The sequence below is a fragment of the Rhea pennata genome, chromosome 5 (genome assembly GCF_028389875.1).
Source record: "Rhea pennata isolate bPtePen1 chromosome 5, bPtePen1.pri, whole genome shotgun sequence".
NCBI lineage: Eukaryota > Metazoa > Chordata > Aves > Rheiformes > Rheidae > Rhea > Rhea pennata.
In genome coordinates, this window is record NC_084667.1 from 53,655,919 (window position 1) to 53,670,902 (window position 14,984).

Genomic DNA, 14,984 nt, shown 5'->3' on the forward strand with positions numbered 1-14,984 from the left:
AGGTCTGCTTGCACACTGCACGCAGAATCTGTAAATATTTGGGTAAACCCCCAAATGCTGATGGAATCACCGCTGTTCCGGATTCCTACGCTAGTTACTACTTCGCATGCTTGTAGAAAACTCTTCTCCTTTTATAACAGTCGGAGAAATAAATTTTCATCACTGAAACTCATCCCAGATGGAAGACTAAAGCAAAAGACAATGATGTCCTGCTATGTCAAGGCTTCTGTGTACTACAGTCGCAAAACTAATGCTGAGTCGTTGACGAGCATGCTGATGGATTAAAACACGAAAGCAATTTTACGAAAAGAAACCCTTCTGAATTTGTTGAATTTTATTGGATCAGTGTATGCCTGTGTTTTTCTTCCTTTTTACTCATTTTTTGCTAACAGCTATTTCTGGGAAAGGAGTTCAGATAACAAAATTAAATTAATTGCACTTGTGATAATATGTGATTAAAAGGTTTTAAAAAGTCCCTGTTAAATAAAAAGCAGACTATAATGCCGATCATTTTGCAGGGCCACTTCCCCCCCCCCCTCCGAAAATCGTTATAAATGGGGAATGTTTATTAAAAGCATTTTGGCCAGGCCTGCAATGACATTTTCAAACCCCATTTATTCCCTGTGCAGCTGGCGTGCTGCATTCACCTCATGGTGGCTGGCTGCACTGGTGTGGATATAATCTTGTTTGTGTAGCCAGTCACACACAAAACCAAGAATTACTCTAATGCATGAATGGGGTATTCATTACTTGCTACATCCCATTCGAAAGGTTTCATTCACCCGATCAAGAAGTGCAAATGACACAATGTGACCCAGCTGAACTGACACAAAATGAATTAACCCAATGGCTGGAATATGGGCTACATCAACCATCCAGGAAATCATAACTGGATAATTAACGGGAACGAGCAACTTTCAGAAGCAAAAGGGGCTTTATTTTAGTCTCAAGGAATTTCTGACTTGCATGCTTTCATAAGTATAAATTAACAGAATAAAAATAAAAGGGAGAGATTAATGCTTCTACATCAAGCCAGTTAGGGTACCATGTCAGAAACCCTTGGTAGCATTCAACTGGAGTCTATCCTAAAGGTGGCCCACAAAACCTGAACAACAATAGTTGTGTGGGAACCACTTTTATTCCTAGATGTTCTGGGGTCACACCATGCTTATAAGCCAATGCAGCTGTTACAATAAACCTTGTCAGACTCATGAGAGGTCTATCACTTGTCAATACACACGTCGCATCATCCCCACTGTGGTCTGCTGAATTGTTAGCACTGGTTGCTAACAATCCCCTGCATTGGGAACAGTGCCTGGTCCCCATGGCACTGCGGCCACCCCTATTTGTAGCAGTTCTACCTCATGACAGAGGTGGGACGCAGGTACCTGTGCTACTTTTCCTAGCTTGCATCTGGATGCAATATGGCACTAGATTACATGAAACATCAGATGCACTCAAAATACTAGAAGAAAGAATATTCTCTGTCAGAAATCATTTCATGTCAACTTTGCCCTTACAGTGACATTGAAGAATGACAGTCTTTAACATGGTATTAATTCTGAAAACAAAAAGGATTGATAACAATAACAAACTATACATAAATCAGACTTCTGAAAGTCATGAAAATTTCCATGGAAAATAAAGGTTGTGTTAAAGAAAATTTGTGCTTACAGACTGGCTTTATGGAGGCCTGGCTACTCATGCTAGTGACCAACTCTGTGGGCTTCCATATCTGGAAGAATGATTGGTGGAGAGTTTCCTTCTGTTCTGCCAGAGTTTTCCAAATCTTAAATGGTACAGAGAGATGCACATTGGTTCATTGGTGTTACTCATTTATTTCTCTTTGCTTTTTCTTTAGAGAAGCTGTATCACTGCATACCCCTTTCTCTCTCTTGAAACAAAAAAAACATTTGTTTCAAGAGTCTTGTCAAAGTCCAGCTGCAGAAAAAGACAAGTTTGTGAGGGTGCATACTTGTTTGGAAGGAGATCTGATGACTTACGAGTTATCAAGGCCTGAAAAGCTGATGATTGTGTTTCAATGTTGAAATTAATACTGCCGGTTTTACTATCAATAGTAGTACTATTACCACTTCCATAAATCTTTGGAAATAGAGCTGATGGGGACCTCCTTCTGTGGACAATAATCCTCCCACTTTCCTTACATTATTTATATCTGACTGATATTGTACCTCTTATGTTGCTGATATCCATTTATCAGAAAACAGGGAAAAGTTTCTTTCTGTAGTATTTTTATGTTGTGAAGGAGGCATTTATATTAGAAGTACAAAATGACTGCTTTTTGACTGAAAAAAGCTTTCTATTTTGTCACAAATTGCTGTCTGTATTTTACGATACTGTATCGCTCTGAGCAGCTGTAGACTGGTGTATGGACTGCCCTTCTTCAGCTGTATGAACATGGTCCTTAAATTGCTGTAGATAAGCAAATTCAGATCCTCATTGAGAATACACCATCTCATTTCCATATGCAGTGAGCATAGTTTCAATATGAAACGGGCTTCACTGTAAACTAAAGATATTGACAAGAAATAAAATATGTCATGCCCCAAGAGAGGCAGGCAATGCCCTCCTGAAAGCTCTGTCCCATCGGATCAAGTTCACCCCGGAGGAATCTCCATTAGTCATGGACACTTACTTGCACCTACAAGGGAAGTTTTTTCTTAATCCTGGAGTTATAACAGAAATGATCTTGAACCAAGAGGGTTCAAAAGAGAAAGGCCCCTGTGTGCAGGGAACAATGTATGAGAAATAACCTGCGTTTTGGTATTTTTGCTGCAGGATAAGGACTCGGGGCAAAGTCTGGATCCTGAACCAGCGCATTTCTGAACTGATCATTTAAATTCTCATTCAGGCTTCTCAGGAGGCTGAGTGGAGCAGTTGCTTTCACTCGTATTCCTGACTGCTCAGGTGCCACTGCCCCAGCACCCCAAGAGGGGCAAGGCTGCAGTGGGCACCTGACAGCTTGATGCCATGTTTTTTATTCATGACTCCAGTGAGTTAAAAAGGGAGGTAATAATGCTATATCTGGATTTGCATGAAGAACCTACCATAGAAATGCTTCACCATTTTTCAAAATCCTGATTAATAAGTTGGACTTCACTTCTAGCTCCAAGCAGGCAGGGACTGCAAAGAAGACATTGCTTCTCTCCTCTCACTCTTTTATTGGGAGAATTTTACATAAATTAAAATTAATGCATTTTTTCAACTAGGTCAGTGGAATGTAAATGTTCTGTTCCAGGGAGGATTATAATCATAACACAGTTAAGGGATGCACAGCACAGATCAGTCCTGCTGCGTTTATCAAAGCAGAGCCATTTGGAGCAGAGAGCAACCAAACTTTTCCTACTAAACACTTCACTGCAGTATGTGAACGCTTGTGGGGCTGGGGAAGGGGAAAGGAAACAGGACCAAGAATTTGATATGGCTCTTGGGAACTCTCAAGATCTTCTTTGGCTTTTGTCTATGTATCAAATGTGACCTCAAATGTGGTTGTGAAATCTGTGTGAATAAAATGGGACAGCAGAAACAGCCCTATCGCATTGCTTTTTAGTTCCTATGGGAACATGACTCCCCATGTTTGCAAACCAGGCAGTGCAGCTCAAGACTCTGCACCAAACTAAGCAAAACTGAGCTTGTGCTGCCCATGAACACAGAACTAGGCTGCTCCTGCCCGTGGGACCACAGCCGCTGCACTGCCCCCAGCCATGTGCTGCCCTCAACGGCAGCCTACTTTGTTCAAGTCTCAGACCCCACAGTCAGCCCTGAATGCAGACACTGCAACACTGTCCTGGTGCACCTGAATCCTTGATGCAGTCCAAAAACCAGCAAGAAAGAAATGATGCAATACATCTTTATGGTTAAGCCTATTATATGATAATTTAATGAGTTACCCCGACTCTTGCAGAAACAGAAAATAACCTTGCCCTTTTTACCTTCCCTATGTCACTGATGATTTTGTACACTTATATCATATCCGCTTAGGCTGTTTTTCCTCCATGTTGAAAAATTCTAATTTAGTCTTTCCTCCTACAGAAACTGTTCCAGTCCTCTGATCATCGTTGCTACCTAGCTTATTTTGGAGATAAGGAAAACAAAATTATAACTGGTATTCAAAGGAGTGCAAATATTATATGCGGTGTTATAATACTGTTTTCTGCTCTGCTTTCTACTCCTCTCCCAGTAATTCCTACCACGCAATTTGTCTTTTGACTGTTGCAGGGCAGTGAGTGATGTTCTCAGAAACATACCTCTGTTTCAGTTACCCAAGATCTCCTTTTTAAGTGTTACTATCTAGAGCCCATCTCTTCAGATGTATAAGCAGAGTTATTTTTTCCCTAAGTGCCTTACTTTGCACTTGTCAATACTGAATTTCCTCTGGCACTTCACTGTCAGTTGGTATTATGAGCTCCTTCTGCAACAGCCAGCTTTAGCTTTGATTATCATGAAAAATTTTGTATCATCTGTAAACTTTGCCACTATTCACTCTCTTTTATGTATCACATATAAAGATGATGAACAGCCCCAACCTCGGCATAAGTCCTTGGGGAACTCCACTTTCTGCTATTCGTGCAAGTAGCTATTCCTGAGTACATTAATCAGCTTCTGTTCCTTGGGGTGGAGACTGGTGTCAGAGGTAGGTTACACAACACTGCTGGTAGCTCAGAGATCTCATGTTTGAGTTCCTTCAGCACGTGTGGATGTATGCCACCAGGTCCTCACAGTTTGATACTGACCCACGTACCCAGAAGGGCCTGCCTGCCTTTCAGAGGTTGTCAGTGCTTCTCTTTGACAGACCAAAGAAGTCTGTAGAGGGTGATGTGAGGCCTTGCCTGTTTCTGAGGTATTGGCCATCCAGCTACCAAGATTCCAACTCTTGCAGGTGAAAGGACTCTCTTGTCAGAAAATTTCAAACTTTTGCATCCTCTAACAAAACTAACTTCCAAATGAAAGGCCCTATACATCTGGCTTAAGCTGTTTGACCTAGGTTAATTTGTCCAGCTCATGTTTTGAGTCCCCTTCAGTATCTCAAATTTAAATTCTATTAGTTATTACTGGAGAACTGTTTTAAATATATAGCATTTCAAACCCAGAGTGTTGGATTTAGCATTGTGTTTAGCATGTGACACTGTAGAGCAATTGTCCAAAAAGAAGTAGAGGCTGAAGGGGGACCTAACCAGCACACATGGGTTTTTGTTTGTCCCCCTGCTGAGTGATGTAATTTGGAAGCTAATAGAAGCCCATTTCATTCCATGACCTTTGTCTGGGTTGATAAATAAAAGCAGAAAAGTAGTTATAAATCCCACATGTAAGGGTATATCACAGCAATGCTTGTGGATGGAAATATTTTATAAGCCTGTGATTACTGGCATGAAGTGTCTGGTGGAACATCAAGATTCAGCTTATGGGTCTTGCCATAACAACCCCATTCAAAGAGTAAGGTAACACACATTCAGTCCAACGCCACTATTGCAACAGTCTTCAAAGACTTTACTGTATTAGTCACTGTGCAAACACAGAATGGTAAGAGAAAACCCCTGCACCAAAGATAGTGTAATGTAAATAGGAGAAAAAGACATTTCTTTATTAAAATCTTCACAAAGGAGAAAATGAGACATAACGCAATTAGGTCATACATAAATTCTATGGCAAAGTCAAGCTCTAATCTTCAGATTTGTCAACCCTTAACTTTGCGTGGGCAGCTCAGACACAAGAATGAATTCTGTAGTCTGAGACGTTCCTGTTCGCCAGCTGAGCTTGATAACTGCTTCTCTACATGGCACACACGAGCTAAAGAGGAGGCAGCTTATACCTATTCCTTCAGTTCAGGAAAGTACTTATATGTCTGAGTTTTTACCCAACAGACCAGTTCATTTAATAGAGCCAGGCTCAGGCATTTAAAATAGATATAGTTTTTATGAGCAGTTGATGCCCTACTGCTAAGCTGAGGAAAAAACAAAGCTGAGCCTAAGCATTGCTTGCATCACTGTCTTGAAGGAGAGAGCCTCACTTACAGTGTACTCACTGTCTGTCCTTACAGCCCACCTCTGCGGTATACTTCATGGAAAAAAGAATACAAATTCTGACTATCTATTTTAGGTATAAAAGCTCCCTTTTATTAGATTTCTTTGCTGAGGTGAAAATCACACTGCAAGTAATGGACATTCAAGCTACTGTTAGAAACAGGTACAAACACTTCTTACTGAGTATTAGCCACTGATTACAGGATTTTGAGAGTGAACTCTCATCCTACAAACTGTTAACACATTATAAATCTGGACAGATTTCTACAGACTCTGTGATAGATCTGACCAGGTTCCCCAGTACTCATGGACTCTGGCACAGCGTATGCACATGTCCAGCTGCATGACGCAAGGATCTATCTTGTGTAACAGTGACAGCCTCTCCTGTGCATTGGGGGCAGAAAGAAAAGAAGAAAAATGATACACTTAGCATCAGACTTGCAAAAATTGGCTTGATCACTCAACGTGGACAAACTCTTCTTATTGTTATTTGTGATAGACAAATAAAATATTCATTTTGTTTCATTACTAGCATTCACTTTGAAAGGATGGTTGAACAAGCTCTGTTAGGGCCAATAAACATTCACAAATACATTGTTTATTTCTTCACATTGCTCTCCTGTTCTAGGATCTTTACACTCTGCAGAAGCATGTACCAGACCCTCCTGCCTCCCATCGACATCCACATAGACTACTAGCAGACATCAACACTGTGCTGAGTGTGCTATGGTATCCCAAACAAGCACAGTGCTAATCCCCTCCATGCACCTGGCTCTTGTGTTTTTAACAGCAGATTCATGGAGAACCTAATTTGGCACCTGTATAAATTGGTGTCCAGCTAAAGTTTGACTTCAGTGGGAGTAGGGAGCTCAGAATTGCAATAGCACACACCTGAAATCCAGCAGAGAAACAGGTACTAGTAATCAATGCCTTTCTTAATGTTGGCTTTATGATTTATTCAATATCTGCACTGCAATATGTACAGAAAATCCCATTTTCATTTGAAACTCTTCCTGATGCTTTAGAAATGCAGGGTTGGACCAAAATAGCTGGACATAAGCATCTCCTGGATGGGGTTGAGCACACATGGGCCCTTTGAATTCAGGGGCTTTGAGGGTGCCCGGGGTTTTGCTCACTCATGTTCTGCATCCATGAGATATTCTTGAATAACAGACATTTGTTTGCCTACTATGGCTTCTTGTATTATGTATCCTTTAATAAGTAGTACTGTATCAGGAGAATACCTCCTAAATGCATTCTGACATTACAGGGAAGGGGTGCAAAGAGAGTAAGGGATTTTTTTCTCCAAACTCCCACTGGATTTGTTATATATATAATTTTTAAAACATCAATGTTGGCTTTTCTGGGCACAGTAATATCATTTCTTTGACTGCTTCTGCCCAGAGAGCAGTGCTGAGGGATTATAGCAAAGATGAAAACAAACAGCGTAAACTTTAGCAAGTCTGTAGCATAAATAGCCTCAACTTGGTTCCCACAGTGCGCTCTAGTGGTGCCTTAATGTCAAAGTCAACAGCTAGTCGCAGGCTGAGCAGTGGCTCAGGTGTCACCCAAATCCTACTGGCCTCCCTGGTGGTCCTCAGCTCCCAGGGGACTCCAGGGGAACTGCAGACTTTCTGCATCATGGTCCCAAGCACCTGGCTTTTTGGCAAGAACAAGGCAGTTAACATGGCAGGGATACACACACTGATGTCACGGGAATGATAGTTGCTGTGAAATCATTTTTTTCCAAAGGATAATGCGAAGGTGGGCAACTTCCAAGAGCAAATGGTAGCCAGGATTACCTTATAAAAGGGATGCCCTTCTCTCTGCTCTGAAAAATGCACTGGAATATGATTTCTAGAACAGGATTTATTTCTAGAGTTCATGACATAGTGTTATTTCTTTTCCTGTAGCCTGATGGTTGGTTTTGAACACTGCTTCTGATACAACCCACAAAAGAATAAATCTTGGGCATTTCCCTGCTAAAAAAAAAAGAGGTTACATTTCTTCCTGTCTTTCTTTTATGAGTGACAGTATTGCTCAGAAATTATTCTAGAATAATGAATGCTCCCTATTGCAATATCCACTTTGCCAGGTCTGAGAATGTGCAGAAAAGGCCCTGAGACTGTAAGATGGTTGTTTCCACATCAATGTGAGCAAAATTCAAATAGTTCTTAAAACTATGATAAAGGTAACAGCAGTTTTAAATGTTACACCGACCTTTCCTGGAGTGAAGGAAAGGCAGAGCATTATTCATCGTTCTCATGTGGGAGCATCCATAATGCTGTAGTTTTTGTGGAAAGGGGAGTATTTTCTCAAATAACAGACCTTCAATGAGCTGGTGGATGTAACAGGAGTGAGATCCTAACTTGGAAAACGGGCTGGTGCAGGAGAGATGGAGCACTGCTCTCTGGGTGTTATGCTCTCCAGCGTGACTCCTGGCCCTGCCAGCGTGGTGGCTTGGCTTGCATGAATGCCGTCCTTCCCATCCAGCAGTCAGCAGGTGTGTTAAAACGTTGCAGAGACAAATAACCCTGAGAGAGGAGGTTTCCCTGCTCCTTCAGATAGCCCCAGGCCCTGAAGAGCCGACATGCTAAATGCCCAGGACTGTCACCCCCCAGCACCGTGAGGTAGTAACTGCAGTTTATATAAACAGCTAGAGCCAGGGATACTGACCGTGTGCCAGTCTCTGGGCGGCCACTCGTGCCACCGGGCATGACCGCGTGGACATTCAACCTGTTGGAGGGTCAGGTGCTTTTACAGTCCTGGCACCGACATCGGGGCTGATCTGGTTCAGCCGCTGCCGGCAGCTTCGCGCTCTTCCCCCTGCCCTGCGCAGCGCAGGCACAGCGGGTCGCCCATACCCAGCACCGCCTCGGCAATGCCTCTTTTTTCTCTCATATAACTATACCTTTAACCGTTTGTGAAGCGGCGACAACAACATGAACCCTTGCCGATGGTTTACTTTTCCCTGCAGCACCAGGTGCGGGGGGGGGGACCCTCGGGGCCTGCCAGGGAGAGCTGCATTGGCTGCCTGGCTTTTGGCTCTCCCTGCTCCTTCCCTGGCACCAGGTCCCCTTGGGGTGAGGAGTCACCAGGACAGCCCCCCGTGGCCTCCCTCAGCCCAGCTGTGAAGGGGTGGCAGATTTTCAAGAGCACGTGCCTCCTTCTCTCAAAGCCTCATTCAGCCTGCCTGCAGAAGAGGAGCTCATCTTCTAGAGCAGCCTGGGAATTAAGGCAGCTACAAAGCAGGAACATGCTGCCCCTCAGCAACTTCTGCCCCAGCAGCACCAATGGGTCAAGGGCAGCCAGTTGGGAGCAATGCTGCCTTGGATCATTGATAAAAGCGTGAGACTACAAGAGCCAAAGCACATATACAGTGTGCAATACAGCCAGAGCTGCAGGTACAAATGAGAATCAACTTGTGAGTCAACCATATCGCAGTGAGAGACCAACCTAGGCGTTAGTGGGACTCAGACCGAGATGTCCAGTGCAAGGGGCACACATTCAGCAGCCTAGGCCAAGGAGGGCACCTTCAGCACTGTGCAGATAGCAGCAGCAAGCATTAAGGAGAACCACACACTTTGCTGGTTAGCATGGTAGTTGTTCCCTGGGGAGCTTCTCCTACAAAGACTCTCCATCTCCCCTTTGCTCAGCAGGCTCAGGACGCTGCTCACATTTCCGTGCACTCACATCCCAAGATGTACTGTCAGGGATGAGATGGCCAGTAGCTCTAACCACCATCCTCTTTCCACAGTCTTTTGAAGCGAAGAACAAATACTGAAAAGAAGACCTCCAAAACCAGCATGGAGAGATGACACTGAAATAGAGTCCTTGATATGGGTTAGCTGTCCTTCCTCAAGCAACTGCTGCCTAAAGTGAAGGATGCTAAATTCCCCAAGCTATATATAGCACTACAATTATGAGTCAAAGCAACAGATGCTATGGAGAAGATTCCTCGCTAGAGACTTCTAAGGTTGGAGAGCAAGCCTTCTCCCCAGAATCTCTCAGAAAGAGGTGACTGTGGCTATAAGAATTCCCTTGTAGCTGTGGGATTGAAAATCACTGTGTCCTTGTTCCCAGATGGTGCCTGTGGCAATGCCCATGGCCTGCACCTCCCTTCCCACCAGCCCTTTGTCACAGTGCTACACCACTGCATAGGTGTTGGGAGAGGTCTCTCCTTGGCTGGCAGCTCTTCAGCTCCTCACATGGCACTTGTGAGGCTGAGGCATCCACAGATGCTCCAGCAGCTCTACGGCCAGCCTGCCATTGCCAGGCGCTTGCCACCTGGGAGGACTCTCAGGCATCACCTTAGCTGAAGTATTTGCCAAGTTTGGCCTTACTGTCTTGCAAGGTTTTTTTAAAATTCTCGTTTAAAAGAAATTGGATCACAAAACTCGTAAAAATGCATCCATGCCTACTCCACCAAAGCCCCACACATCCCAAAGTACCATGTTTTCTGCTAGTGTAAATCAGCAAGACTCTGCTCAGATCAGGTGACAAATCAGCCCTGGGGAACAAAACTGCAGTTGAGGCGTTGAGAAGATATATCTGCATTGTGCAAAGACAAGACAGGCACAGGGAAATGGAGATGGTTTAACTGCCCCAGTGCCTCCCACAGAAACCAGCCCCATTTCCAGGCACAAGCTCACTTCCCCCCACAACCTCTGCAGGGAGCTGGTTCGAGGCAAAGTAAGTCAGCATCCATGTGGGCTGCCCACACATCGTCCCACCACCTTGTGTGGCCTTAGCTATTGCCCTCGTGCTGCATCTCAGCCTTGGTTGCAGGGTAGTGGCATGCTCACCCCCACCATGGAAAGGGGGGTGCAGCAATCGTACTACATTTGTTTCTGGCTAGAACCTCAACCTTAAGTGCCTGGCAGTGATTTTATTGCAGAAATGTCCAGGTGAAGCAATGCTAGGAGAAGTCCTGGCCGAACAAATGGAACGGCTGAAAGATGTCCAGGACAGGCACTTCATTTCTGCTCTGGCATAGCTTCTCTGCGCTGTAGACTTGAGACCAAGGTTCATGCCCCATCCAGAGCTCACTGTGCATTTCCTTTTTTTGCAGCTTTTGAAAGAGAGTCTTCAGCTATTCAAATGCGCATATTCATGTCTGTATTGTTTTTACATCCTTTTTGCAGAATTATATCTCTTTAACAGAAGCTACCTGTAGTATCTGGCACTCAGCTCATCACTTATCTTGAAATACTGAATTACTCCAGAATTATGTAAAGAAATCTATATTTGGCCTTACTGCTGCTGTTCAGAGCATACCTACTGTGTTGAGAAACAGAGGATTTAAACCTCCAGAAGGACCAAACCAGGTCCAGGCTCATTTTTAAATATTATCTGATTTACCAGAAAGAAAGACAGTGAAAGGCAGCATGGGCTTTGATCATATCTAATTATGTAGTGTAATATCGGATACAGACTCTTTTCCTCCCACGACCTTGTAATAGTTTGTTTTTTTTTTTCTGTCCAGAAAAACAAAATTTCCCTTAAAGAACCAGCTGTGCCCTGCCTGCAGCCTGCAGAAGAATGGCATTAGTCACGTGCAGTCCAACACGTAGCACAATTGTAAAGTTCGCTCTATGAGACTGACAGGAGCTATTCATATCAAACCCTTCCACCATCTGCCTGAATGGCAGGCTGCTGGGTAGCAACGGCCCCCCTCCTCACTGTCGCTCCTTCTTGCCCTCCCTCTGCACGGCATCTGCACTTAGTGCCTGCTCAAAGTCTCTCCCCAAGTGCAGAAAATTGGGGCTTGGAAGCAAAGAGGGGATGTCACTCATGTCAAAGTAGGTTATTAAGAGAAAAAAAAAAAAGAGGAAAAGAGTCAAAGCTTCATCTTGTGGGAACACCAGGTTGCTCTTCTCCTGGGAGAAGAGGTGTTGCTCCAGCAAGGAGTGAGAGCAAAGGAGACCACCAGGCAGTGCAGGTCTGGGGAGAAATCCCATGTTCTCCCTCCTTTTCCATGCTGAGTGCAGATTCAGGGCAGGAACAGGATGTGAAGGATCCAGCCCTTAGTATCAGGGTGAGAAACCTGCTGCTCTCACACTGAGAGTCTGTGTATTGGTGTATGACAGGGAGGCACGCAGGGAGTCTGTCAGCAACCACCATATGCACATTTTCAGCCATCTCTCAAGTTCTGGCAGCAGGGACTGTGGCTCTGCAGTCATGGTCACCTGTCCCAGAGGTCCTTCAGGTCCTCAAACTGGGAATCAGGCTGCTTGTTTTGCCAATGTCAGCTTCTTGACAAAGGAATTTCATCCTCAGAAATATTTATGGAAGTCAAATAAGTTTTTCTCCCTTTCAACATGTTTCTGTAGATCCTAGGGTGGGCAGGCTCAAGTCTCAGACTGAGGTTTTGAGTCTAGCAGATGACCTCTTGAAGACCTGAATGCTAGCAGTGCCCACTTGGGTTTATGCCCCTCTATGGGACGTGTCCCAGAGTCCCAGGAAGATCAGATTGACTGGAAAGTAAGGGGTTAATGAGGAGAAAGATTGAGGGAGCATGTGAGAGACACTCCTCTGGCTTTCAGAAACCACTTTCTGGACAAAAAGTAGTCATGGACTACTTTACACTTCTCTTCCTGCATTTTACTTTATCTAGGTGAAGTTTCCATCCCTGGCCAGCTGACAGTGAGCAGTCTGTGAGCCTTGGCTTTGCTAAAGGAAGCAAACTCATCTCTTTTATTCTCCTCATGCAAGAGAGTATCCACACCCTAGTAGACACTCCAGCAGCCGTTCTCTGCCTTTCCTTCATTTTAGATTTATCTTTTTTGAATTATACGTAATATTCCAGAAAAAAGCTTAGCAGTGTCCTGCATAATGGTGCTAGTACACTTCTGCATTTTCCATGTTGCCTCTTCTGGTGGCTCACTGTCATCCTATGGCCTGTTTTCCCCTTCTCATTTCCCAGTGGTGATCTCTCTCCTCATGGCAGGAATTCTTGCTATCGATCACTGAGGTGCTTGGCCCAGCATTATAACATTTCTGTCCTTTCCTGTTGCCTGTTCTTCCAGGATGATGCTTAATAATACCCTTCATTTTTGTGCTATCAGCACGTTATTAACATGCTTCCACTTCTTGTGGCACTGTCAACAAAATGCCTAAACCTCAGGAGCCCTGAGGAACAGCTCTCACATGTTATCTGAAGGATTCCAAGTTTAAAATTTCCTTACAGCCTTTGTGTCCATTTTGAGAGACAAAGGGAAAACCATTAGACATCGCTGGTGTATGCAACCAAAAATGAGAGTTTTCTCTCTTATCTTTGCTTCACTTTGACTCACCTCCCCTCTCCTTGAAAACCAAAAGAAGTGAAACCTCAGGGGAATTTCTAAAGAAAACATTTTGACCATTGTTAAGAAATCTTACCTTTTAGCTAAAAAAGTGAAAGCATTTCCCCCCCCCCTTTTCTTTTTTACTAACAAAAGTTCCTTAGTTAACCCTCCTGAAGAAGAGTTGAGGATCACAGCACTTTCTGTACAGACGTGCACCTCAGACATGTAGATACTACTCACCCTGCTCACCCCCAGTCAAGAAGTGGCGAGAAGCCAGTTAGAGCTGACTTCAGTGCTCACGTTCCAGCTACTTGCCAGAAGAGAGCCCAGTTTTTACCTCCCTGCCTGATGCCCTGCCCTGTGTGTCCCATGGAGGTCTTACCCTCTGGCATGTGGCACAGGCAAGGGCAGCTATAATGATGTGCAATATATTGATATCGGGACAGCACTGCACTGATACCAACCAGACCCCCACCAGCAGCTTGGACCCCCACCCATCTCTGCCTGCAGAGTTTAGCAACGCTGTGATGTGCACTAGTCTGTTTTTTATCAGTGAGGTAAACAAATGACAGCACGTATTCCTCAGGCCAGGGCTGAAAGTCAGTGCTTTTTATAGGAGAAAAAGAAATCTTGATTATACTAACGTCAAAACAGTGACTTCTGTACAGTCTCTATACTGCCTAGCTGTTCACTAAGTTGCTCTTTCCTTTATAGACCATTAAAAATAACACTGGGGATTTGCACATTCATGTTATTAGACCCGCTAGGTACACTCACTGCTTAGAGGTCACTACCCAGTTTAATGACGTGTATTGAGTTTACTGGGTCTGTTCATGTACTTCAAGTCAGAGTGATGCTGGAATAACTTTGCTGAAAGGGACCCTGACTGTGGAAATAAGCAGTGGGAAGTTTTGGTGTAGAAATGGCTAAAGGCTGACATCATTTACAATGAGCGACACTTTAAAAAAACCTTCCCAGGTATTTTTGTCTAAGAAAATCTTCTTTTCTCTCTCCTTTATTCAGTCTTTAAGGAAATGCTGCATGTTCAGCAGAGGCCTGGCTACAGCCTTAAAGCATACAAATTTAATCTAGTGTGCTACTTAACAAAAGAGAGAAAATACAAAACTTCACATACCAAAAATTCCCTGGAAGACAGCTGTCAGGGGGTGACATGTCAGATATGAAGTAGCTCTCCAGCTGGTCCCTGTCTGCATGCTGGGAAGGCATGTGGAGACATTTTTTCAATTGCTGTACTTGTTTGACACGTTCACAGTGGAAAATGATGTATCATTCTCGAGCCTTTGGTTGGTGGACACTTCAAAGTGCATTGGATCCTCGGAGAGGAGTGCCCTATTGTTAATTGTTCCTTTCACATGTACATTGGGATGAACATGGCGAGAGCAGAGAGGAACAAAAGGGCTCCGGTGGCCTCTTAGAGAAAACCCTGTGCAGCTCAACCTGAGTCTGACCTTGAAAGGGTGGGTTGCTCTGTTTTTCAAATCCTGCTCGCTGGTTCATTCCGCCTCGGTTCCCTGTTGTCATCCAGCTGCAGGGGAACAGGATGCCGGAGTGGCGAGCGCAGCCTTCCCATTGAGGGCTTTCCTCTGCGGTGGCTGCAGGGCAGGGGGGAAACAGGAACAGCCAAAGCCAGATCCTA